The following is an 11,315-nucleotide window of genomic DNA, read 5'->3' as shown; positions in this document are numbered from 1 at the left end:
AGGCTCCTCTGTCCCTGGTAGAATACTGGAGTGGGTTGCCATTTCTTTCTCCAATGCATTCATGTATGCTAGGTCGCTTCAGCCGTGTCTGACTCTGTGCAACCCCATGGACAGTAGCCCACCAGGCTCCTCTCTCTACAGGATTCTCCAGGCAAGAATACTCGAGTGGGTTGTCATTTCCTTCTCCCCTCTAACCAAAATGGTATGAAATTAGAAATTAACCACAGGAAATGAGGGGGAAAAATGCCTGTTTTGGAGACTAAACAACATGCTACTAAAATTCCAATGAGCCAACAAGGAAATCAAAAAGGAAATTAAAAAATACCATCAGAGAAATTACAATGAAAACACAACCAAAAAAATCTATGTCATGCAGCAAAAGAAATTCTTAGAGGGAAGTTCATAACACTACAGGCCTTCAAGAAAAACCCAAGAAAAATCTCAAGTTAACAACCAAACCTACCATCTAAAAGATTCAGAAAAAGAACAAACAAAACTTAAAGACAGTAGAAGGAAGGAAATGATAAAGATCAGGGAGGAAATAAATGAAATAGAGATTTAAAAATATAGAATAAAATCAATAAAACCAAGACCTGGTTCTTTGAAATGGTAAATAAATTTGGCAAACCTCAGACCAGGCTCACCAACAAGAAAAGAGGGAATCCAAATCAAATAAGAATTTAAAAAGGAGAATTCTCAACTGATACCACAGAAATACAGAAAACCCTAAGAGATTACTATGGTCAATTATATGCCAACAGAATTGACAATCTAGAAGAAATGGACAACTTTCTAGAAAGATAAAGCCCATCAAAATTGAATCATAGATGATTTGAGCAGACTGATCACTATAAGTGAAATAGAATCTGTAGCAATAATAATAATAATAAAACCCCTATAAACAAAAGTCCAGTTCCAGATGGCTTCAAAGGCAAATTCTACCAAACATAGAAGTCATACCAATACTTTTCAAACTCTTCCAAAAAATTGAAGAGGAGGGAACACTCCCAATGACATTCTATGAAGCCATCATCACTCTGACACCAAAACCAGAAAAAGACACCACTCAAAAAGAAAATTACAGGTCAATATCTTTGATGAATATACACAAGGGAATACTACTCAGCCATGAAGAAGAATGAAATAATGCCATTTGCAGCAACATAGAGATGACTAGAGATTATCATACTAGCGAAGTAAGTCAAAGAGAAGGACAAATACTGTATGATGTTACTTATACATGGGATCTAATATTGGCACAAATGAACCTATCTACAAAATAAATAGACTCCTAGGGAACAAACTTTTGGTTGCCAAAGGGGACTGGGGTAGGGGAAGAAAGGACTTGGGAGTGTGGGATTAGCAGATTAAACTATTATATATAGGATGGATAAACAGCAAGGTCCTACTGTATAGCATAGGAACCTGTATTCAATATCCTGTGATAGATCATAAAGGAAAATATATACATAAAAAGAATCCATATATGTGTATAACACTAACTTTGCTGTACAACAGAAATTGGCACAACATTGTAAATCCACTACACTTCAATTTAAAAACTTATAACAAGAAGAAAAGAACTTGAAGGGCAAACATTCTATATGTTTTAGCAATAACTATTAAGTACCAAGAAATCATATGAACACTTTTAATATGTTTGTTAATTCCTCTCTTCTTTGGAAAACAGTTTCTTCAATAATTGGTTAAATAAAGGTGAATAGGTCTTGAATTTAGTTAATAACTATCAATAAGTACAAGAACTAATACTGCCATGTATAAGAAAACTGAAGTTTAAAATAAAATACTATGGTTAAATTTTTGTTGGTTTGCACAAAATAATCTGACCTATCTATCTCCTTTAAAATGGAATACAAAAGATTAGAAGTTAGGATTATTGTGGATCTGGACTCCTGTTTTTGTATATTTGTTCTTACAAGTTGATGAAATAACATTCCCTTCTAACCAGTGAAAATCTCCAATTTAAGGTTTAAAACTGTTTAACAAAGAGAATTTTTCTTAAGTGAAGGAATTATTGCTCATAATTCCTCCTCACATCCCAGTTTATAAAATCCACCTTTTAATATTTGGGCCTTCCCTCATGTCCCATGAGGGAATCTGCCTGCAATGAAGGAGAGCTGGGTTTGATCCCTGGATTGGGAAGATCCCCTGGAGAAGGAAGTGGCAATCCACTCCAGTATTCTTGCCTGGAAAATCCCATGTACAGAGGAGCCTGGTGGACTACAGTCCATGGGGTGGCAGAGTTGCACACAACTAAGCGACTAACACTAACATTTACTGGAGCCATTTTTCAGGTTAAAACAATGCAACAATTTGTCCTGTGGTCACAACTGGAAGAATGCTTTGAGCATTATACCTATAGCTTTGATTATGTGGACCTTTGTTGGCAAAGTAATGTCTGTGCTTTTGAATATGCTGTCTAGGTTGGTCATAACTTTCCTTCCAAGGAGTAAGCGTCTTTTAATTTCATGGCTACAATCACCATCTGCAGTGATTTTGGAGCCCCCCAAAATAAAGTCTGACACTGTTTCCACTGTTTCCCCATCTATTTGCCATGAAATGATGGGACCAGATGCCATGATCTTAGTTTTCTGAATGTTGAGCTTTAAGCCAACTTTTTCACTCTCCTCTTTAACTTTCATCAAGAGGCTCTTTAGTTCTTCTTCACTTTCTGCCATAAGGGTGGTGTCATCTGCTTATCTGAGGTTACTGATATTTCTCCCGGCAATCTTGATTCCAGCTTGTACTTCTTCCAGCCCAGCATTTCTCATGATGTACTCTGCATATAAGTTAAATAAGCAGGGTGACAATATACAGCCTTGACATACTCCTTTTCCTATTTGGACATCAGGCACCCAGAAAAGCAGCCCATTGTCTTCGGAAGAAGGTAGGAAAAAATATAAAAGACAAAAAGAGAGACAAAAGAGGTAGGGACGGAGCTCCATCCTGCGAAGGGAGTCTTAAAAAGAGAGAAGTTTCCAAACACCAGGAAACACTCTCACTGCTGAGTCTGCGGCGAGCCTTGGAACCACAGAGGGCAACATAAACCAGGAGGAAAAATAAATAATTAAAACCCACAGATTACGTGCCCAACGGTAACTCCCCCAGCAGAGAAGCAGTGCAGATGCCTGCACCAGTAGCAAGCGGGGGCTGGGCAGGGAGGCGCGGGCTGCAATGCTTAGAGTAAGGACCAGGCCTGAATGTCCTGAGGGCAATCTGAGGAAACTAACTTGGGCTAGTAAACCAGACTGTGGGATAGCTACCACGCGAAAAACCCTGACCTAAGACACCTCAGGCCCGTTCACAGAACAAAGGACTGAACAGAGCCAGCCAGCTGCAGACCAACCCCCTCCGGTGACAGGAGGCCAGAGCCAGAAGTGGGCAATCGCAGCCCCAGAGAGGCATTATCTACCAAACTGCAAGCAGGCTTCTTTGCTAACTAAGACTTCTTGGGGTTCTGGACAGTCAACATCCACCTGAGAAGGTGCGTCAGTTGTACACCCAGAAAACCGAGAGGCAGGGACGGGGGAGGCGATAAGTTGCAGCGATGGCACTTGCCAAACACCTCATCACCTGAGTTGCTTGGACCTGGGAAGGGCACAAAACGCAGGCCCAACCGAGTCTGCGCCTCTGAGGACTACCTGAGTTCCTGAACCTGAGCGGCTTAGACCTGGGAGGTGCATGCAACCCAGGGCCAGCCTCGGACGGTTCCAGCAGAGCAACCTAGAGCCTGAGCAGTGTGCGCAGGGAGGACACATGCACAGTGAGCAGGGGCAGGCCCAGTGAGGCTGAGACACTGGGAGCACACGCCAGTGTTATTTGTTTGCAGCGGCCCTCCCTCCCCACAGCGAGACTGAACAAGTGAGCCTAAAAAAGTGTTCACCACTGCCCCCTTGTGTCAGGGCGGAAGTCAGACACTGAAGAGACCAGCAAACAGAAGCTAAAACAGAGGGAACCGCCTTGAAGTGACAGGTGCAATAGATTAAAACCCTGTAGTTCATACTGACTACGTAGGAAGGGGCCTATAGACCTTGAGAAATATAAGCCAGACCAAGGAACTATCTGAAAATGAACTGACCCCACACTGCCCACAACAACACCAGAGAAAGTCCTAGATATATTTTTACTATCATTTTTTTAATTAAAAAAATTTTTAAGTCCTCTATTACTTCTTTAATTTTCATTTTTATAACCTACTATTACTTTGCAAAAAAAAAGAGACCCCATTTTTTAAAGCAAACTTCATATATATATATTTTTTATAATTTTTGTGACTTTGTTGTTGTTGTTTTTTCTTTAATATTGTATTTTTGAAAATCCAACCTCTACTCTAGATTTTTAATCTTTACTTTTTGGTATTTGTTATCCATTTTGTACTTTTAAGGACCCAATCTTCAGTATCCATTTTTACTTGGGAGTGAGATTACTGGCTTGACTGCTCTCTTCCCCTTTGGACTCTCCTTTTTCTCCACCAGGTCGCCTCTATCTCCTCCCTCCAACTTCTCTTCTCTACCCAACTCGGTGAATCTCTTTGTGTGTTCCAGACGGTGGAGAACACTTAGGGAACTGATTACTGGCTGTCTGATTACTGATTACTGATCTGTCTCTCTCCTTTTGATTCCCCCCTTTATCCTCCTGGCCACCTCTGTCTCCTTCCTCTCTCTTCTCTTCTCTATATAACTCCATGAACATCTCTGAGCGGTCCAAACTGTGGGGCGCACATAAGGAAGTGATTACTGGCTAGCTCGCTCTCTCCTCTTTTTGATTCCACCTCATCTCATTTGGGTCACCTCTCACTCCCTCCTCCCTCTTCTCTTCTCCATGTAACTCTGTGAACCTCTCTGGGTGTCCCTCACTGTGGAGAAACTTTTCATCTTTAACCTAGATGTTTTATCAACAGTGCTGTATAGATGGAGAAGTCTTGAGGCTCCTGTAAAAATAAGACTGAAAACCAGAAGCAGGAGGCTTAAGTCCAAATCCTGAGAACACCAGAGAACTCCTGACTCCAGGGAACATTAATTAACAGGAACTCATCAAACGCCTCCACACCTACACTGAAACCAAGCACCACCCAAGGGCCAACAAGTTCCAGAGCAAGACATACCACACAAATTCTCCAGCAACACAGGAACACAGCCCTGAGCTTCAATATACAGGCTGCCCAAAGTCACTCCAAACCCACTGACATCTCATAACTCATTACTGGACACTTCGTTGCACTCCAGAGAGAAGAAACCCAGCTCCACTCACCAGAACACCAAGACAAGCTTCCCTAACCAGGAAACCTTGACAAGCCACCTGTACAACCCCACCCACAGCAAGGAAACTCCACAATAAAGAGAACTCCACAAACTGCCAGGATACAGAAAGGCCACCCCAAACACAGCAATATAAACAGGATGAAGAGACAGTGGGATACTCAGCAGGTAAAGGAACAGGATAAATGCCCACCAAACCAAACAAAAGAGGAAGAGATAGGGAATCTACCTGATAAAGAATTCCAAATAATGATAGTGAAAATGATCCAAAATCTTGAAATCAAAATGGAATCACAGATAAATAGCCTGGAGACAAGGATTGATAAGATGCAAGAAAAGTTTAACAAGGACCTAGAAGAAATAAAAAAGAGTCAATATATAATGAATAATGCAATAAATGAGATCAAAAACACTCTTCAGGGAACAAATAGTAGAATAATGGAGGCAGAAGATAGGATTAGTGAAGTAGAAGATAGAATGGTAGAAATAGATGAATCAGAGGAAAAAAGAAAAACGAATCAAAAGAAATGAGGACAATCTCAGAGACCTCCAGGACAATGTTAAATGCCCCAACATTCGAATCATAGGAGTCCCAGAAGAAGAAGACAAAAAGAAAGCCCATGAGAAAATACTTGAGGAGATACTCGTTGAAAACTTCCCTAAAATGGGGAAGTAAATAATCATCCAAGTCCAAGAAACCCAGAGAGTCCCAAATAGGATAAACCCAAGGCGAAACACCCCAAGTCACATATTAATCACATTAACAAAGATCAAACACAAAGAACAAATATTAAAGGCAGCAAGGGAAAAACAACAAATAACACACAAGGGGATTCCCATAAGGATAACAGCTGCTCTTTCAATAGAAACTCTTCAGGCCAGGAGGGAATGGCAGGACATACTTAAAGTGATGAAAGAAAATAACCTAGAGCCCAGATTACTGTATCCAGCAAGGGTTTATTCAAATATAAAGGAGAAATCAAAAGCTTTACAGACAAGCAAAAGCTGAGAGAATTCAGCACCACCAAACCAGCTCTCCAACAAATGCTAGAGGATCTTCTCTAGACAGGAAACACAGAAAGAGTGTATAAATTCGAACCCAAAACAATAAAGTAAATGGCAATGGGATCATACTTATCAATAATTACCTTAAACGTAAATGGGTTGAATGTCCCAACCAAAAGACAAAGACTGGCTGAATTGATACAAAAACAAGACCCCTATATATGTTGTCTACAAGAGACTGACCTCAAAACGGGACACATACAGACTGAAAGTGAAGGGCTGGAAAAAGATATTTCATGCAAATAGAGACCAAAAGAAAGCAGGAGTAGCAATACTCATATCAGATAAAATAGACTTTAAAACAAAGGCTGTGAAAAGAGACAAAAAAGGACACTACATAATGATCAAAGGATCAATCCAAGAAGAAGATATAACAATTATAAATATATATGCACCCAACATAGGAGCACCACAATATGTAAGACAAATGCTAACAAGTATAAAAGGGGAAATTAACAATAACACAATAATAGTGGGAGACTTTAATACCCTACTCACACCTATGGATGGATCAACTAAATAGAAAATTAACAAGGAAACATGAACTTTAAATGATACAATAGACCAATTAGACCTAATTGATATCTATAGGACATTTCACCCCAAAACAAAGAATTTCACCTTTTTCTCAAGTGCACACTGAACCTTCTCCAGGATAGATCACATCCTGGGCCATAAATCTAGCCTTGGTAAATTCAAAAAAATTGAAATCATTCCAAGCGTCTTTTCTGACCACAATGCAGTAAGATTAGATCTCAATTACAGGAGAAAAACTATTAAAAATTCCAACATATGGAGGCTAAACAACACACTGCTGAATAACCAACAAACCACAGAAGAAATAAAAAAAGGAATCAAAATATGCATAGAAACGAATGAAAATGAAAACACTACAACCCCAAACCTGTGGGACACTGTAAAAGCAGTGCTAAGGGGAAGGTTCATAGCAATACAGGCATACCTCAAGAAACAAGAAAAAAGTCAAATAAATAACCTAACTCTACACCTAAAGCAACTAGAAAAGGAAGAAATGAAGAACCCCAGGGTTAGTAGAAGGAAAGAAAGAAATCTTAAAAATTAGGGCAGAAATTAATGCAAAAAAACAAAAAACAAAAGAGGCCATAGCAAAAATCAACAAAGCCAAAAGCTGGTTCTTTGAAAGGATAAATAAAACTGACAAACCATTAGCCAGACTCATCAAGAAACAAAGGGAGAAAAATCAAATCAATAAAATTAGAAATCAAAATGGAGAGATCACAACAGACAACACAGAAATACAAAGGATCATAAGAGACTGCTATCAGCAATTATATGCCAATAAAATGGACAACTTGGAAGAAATGGACAAATTCTTAGAAAAGTACAACTTTCCAAAACTGAACCAGGAAGAAATAGAAAATCTTAACAGACCTAACACATGCACAGAAATTGAAACTGTAATCAGAAATCTTCCAGCAAACAAACAAAAGCCGAGGTCCAGACGGCTTCACAGCTGAATTCTACCAAAAATTTAGAGAAGAGCTAACACCTATCCTACTCAAACTCTTCCAGAAAATTGCAGAGGAAGGTAAACTTCCAAACTCATTCTATGAGGCCACCATCACCCTAATACCAAAACCTGACAAATATTCCACAAAACAAAACAAAACAAAAACTACAGGCCAATATCACTGATGAACATGGATGCAAAAATCCTTAACAAAATTCTAGCAATCAGAATCCAACAACACATTAAAAAGATCATACACCATGACCAAGTAGGCTTTATCCCAGGGATGCAAGGATTCTTCAATATCTGCAAATCAGTCAATGTAATACACCACATTAACAAATTGAAAAATAAAAGCTATATGGTTATCTCAGTGGATGCAGAGAAAGCCTTTGACAAATTTCAACATCCATTTATGATAAAAACTTTCCAGAAAGCAAGACTAGAAGGAACGTACCTCAACATAATAAAAGCTATATATGACAAACTCACAGCAAACATTATCCTCAATGGTGAAAAATTGAAAGCATTTCCCCTAAAGTCAGGAACAAGACAAGGGTGCCCACTTTCAGCACAACTATTCAAGATAGTTTTAGAAGTTTTGGCCGCAGCAATCAGAGCAGAAAAAGAAATAAAAGAAATCCAAATTGGAAAAGAAGAACTAAAACTCTCACTGTTTGCAGATGACATGATCCTCTACATAGAAAACCCTAAAGACTCCACCAGAAAATTACTATAACTAATCAATGAATATAGTAAAGTTTCAGGATATAATACAACACACAGAAATCCCTTGCATTCCTATACACTAATAATGAGAAAATAGAGAAATTAAGGAAACAATTCCATTCACCACTGCAATGAAAAGAATAAAATATTTAGGAATATATCTACCTAAAGAAACTAAATACCTATATATATAAAACTATAAAACACTGGTGAAAGAAATCAAAGAGGACACTAATAGATGGAGAAATATACCATGTTCATGGATTGGAAGAATCAATATAGTGAAAATGAGTATACTACCCAAAGCAATTTATAGATTCAATGCAATCCCTATCAAGCTACCAACGGTATTCTTCACAGAGCTAGAACAAATAATTTCACAATTTGTATGGAAATACAAAAAACCTTGAATAGACAAAGCAATCTTGAGAAAGACGAATGGAACTGGAGGAATCAACCTGCCTGACTTCAGGCTCTACTACAAAGCCACAGTCACCAAGACAGTATGGTACTGGCACAAAGACAGAAATATAGATCAATGGAACAAAATAGAAAGCCCAGAGATAAATCCACGCACCTATGGACACCTTATCTTTGACAAAGGAGGCAAGAATATACAATGGAGAAAAGACCATCTCTTTAACAAGTGGTGCTGGGAAAACTGGTCAACCACTTGTAAAAGAATGAAACTAGAACACTTTCTAACACCATACACAAAAATAAACTCAAAATGGATTAAAGATCTAAACATAAGACCAGAAACTATAAAACTCCTAGAGGAGAACATAGGCAAAACACTCTCCAACATATATCACAGCAGGATCCTCTATGACCCACCTCCCAGAATATTGGAAATAAAAGCAAAAATAAACAAATGGGACCTAATTAAACTTAAAAGCTTCTGCATAGCAAAGGAAACTATAAGCAAGGTGAAAAGACAGCCTTCAGAATGCGAGAAAATAATAGCAAATGAAGCAAATGACAAACAACTAATCTCAAAAATATACAAGCAACACCTGCAGCTCAATTCCAGAAAAATAAACGACCCAATCAAAAATGGGGCAAGGAACTAAACAGACATTTCTCCAAAGAAGACATACAGATGGCTAACAAACACACGAAAAGAGGCTCAACATCACTCATTATCAGAGAAATGCAAATCAAAACCACAATGAGGTACCATTTCATGCCAGTCAGAATGGCTGCTATCCAAAACTCCACAAGCAATAAATGCTGGAGAGGGTGTGGAGAAAAGGGAACCCTCTTACACTGTTGGTGGGAATGCAAACTAGTACAGCCACTATGGAGAACAGTGTGGAGATTCCTTAAAAAACTGGAAATAGAACTGCCTTATGACCCAGCAATCCCACTACTGGGCATACACACCAAGGAAACCAGAATTGAAAGAGACACGTGTACCCCAATGTTTATCACAGCACTGTTTACAATAGGCAGGACATGGAAGCAACCTAGATGTCCATCAGCAGATGGAAGAATGGATAAGAAAGCAGTGGTACATATACACAATGGAGTATTACTCAGCCATTAAAAAGAATACATTTGAATCCGTTCTAATGAGGTGGATGAAACTGGAGCCTATTATACAGAGTGAAGTAACACATATATATGGAATTTAGAAAGATGGTAACGATAACCCTGTATGTGAAACAGCAAAATAGACGCAGATGCATAGAACAGTCTTTTGGACTCTGTGGGAGAGGGAGAGGGTAGGATGATTTGGGAGAATGGCATTGAAACATGTATAATATATGAAATGAATTGCCAGTCCAGGTTCGATGTGTGATACAGGATGCTTGGGGATGGTGCACTGGGATGACCCAGAGGGATGGGATGGGGAGGGAGGTGGGAGGGGGGTTCAGGATGTGTACACCCGTGGTGGATTCATGTTGATGTATGGCAAAACCAATACAATATTGTAATTAGCCTCCAATTAAAATAAATAAATTTATATTAAAAATTAAAAAAATAATGAAAAATAATGAAAAAGGAAAAAAAAAGGAAGGGAGAAAAGCCATACAAAGTGCATTACTATCAGGTATTTGCTCCTAAAAGACAGAAAACTAAGATGACAAAAACAGGCCTTTTTTATTTATTTGAAATTAAAAGCCTTACAACTGAAACAAAATCTTACAATCTTGTTTTTAGTTTTAATTGAAAAGTTCAAGCTAGTCTAAAGCTCCTAAGAGCTTATTTATCAGTCCTTTGCAGTGGCTAGCCCTTCACCTGATTCACAGTGACATCACCACTGGCCAGAGACATTATTAATAATTATCCACCAAGATATGGGAAGGTAACTATTAGAAAGACAAAAACATTTGCTTTAAGTTATATGTGAAATTTTAAAATATTTTGATTGATCACATTGAAATTTTGTCAAATGAAATAAATTTTATACTTGCAAAAATAAAAAATAAAAACTCTCATATTCTGAGACAAATTGAAAAAAATGTTTCACTGGGTGAAACAGTGATTGCTATTATGATGCATAATTAAATGAAAATAAGGGCAAGCATAGACAAATACTAAAGAAAAACTTTATTGTGCAAATACATATTTTCTTGAAAGTAACCTTGGAAGATGTACCTCCCAGCTGAGTTTACACAAAGGTGTTGTTTATTGAAGCCAGTAGGAGTTATGATCATAAGTTTTTAAGGATTGCTAAAACCTCATAGAAAGGTCTATATGATTTTTTTGTCTTAAACAGGAGTTCTTGTTTCCACATTCAGTTTTTT

The sequence above is a fragment of the Bos taurus genome, chromosome 14, assembly GCF_002263795.3.
Source record: "Bos taurus isolate L1 Dominette 01449 registration number 42190680 breed Hereford chromosome 14, ARS-UCD2.0, whole genome shotgun sequence".
Lineage (NCBI taxonomy): Eukaryota > Metazoa > Chordata > Mammalia > Artiodactyla > Bovidae > Bos > Bos taurus.
Note: the sequence above shows the minus strand (reverse complement) of the source record.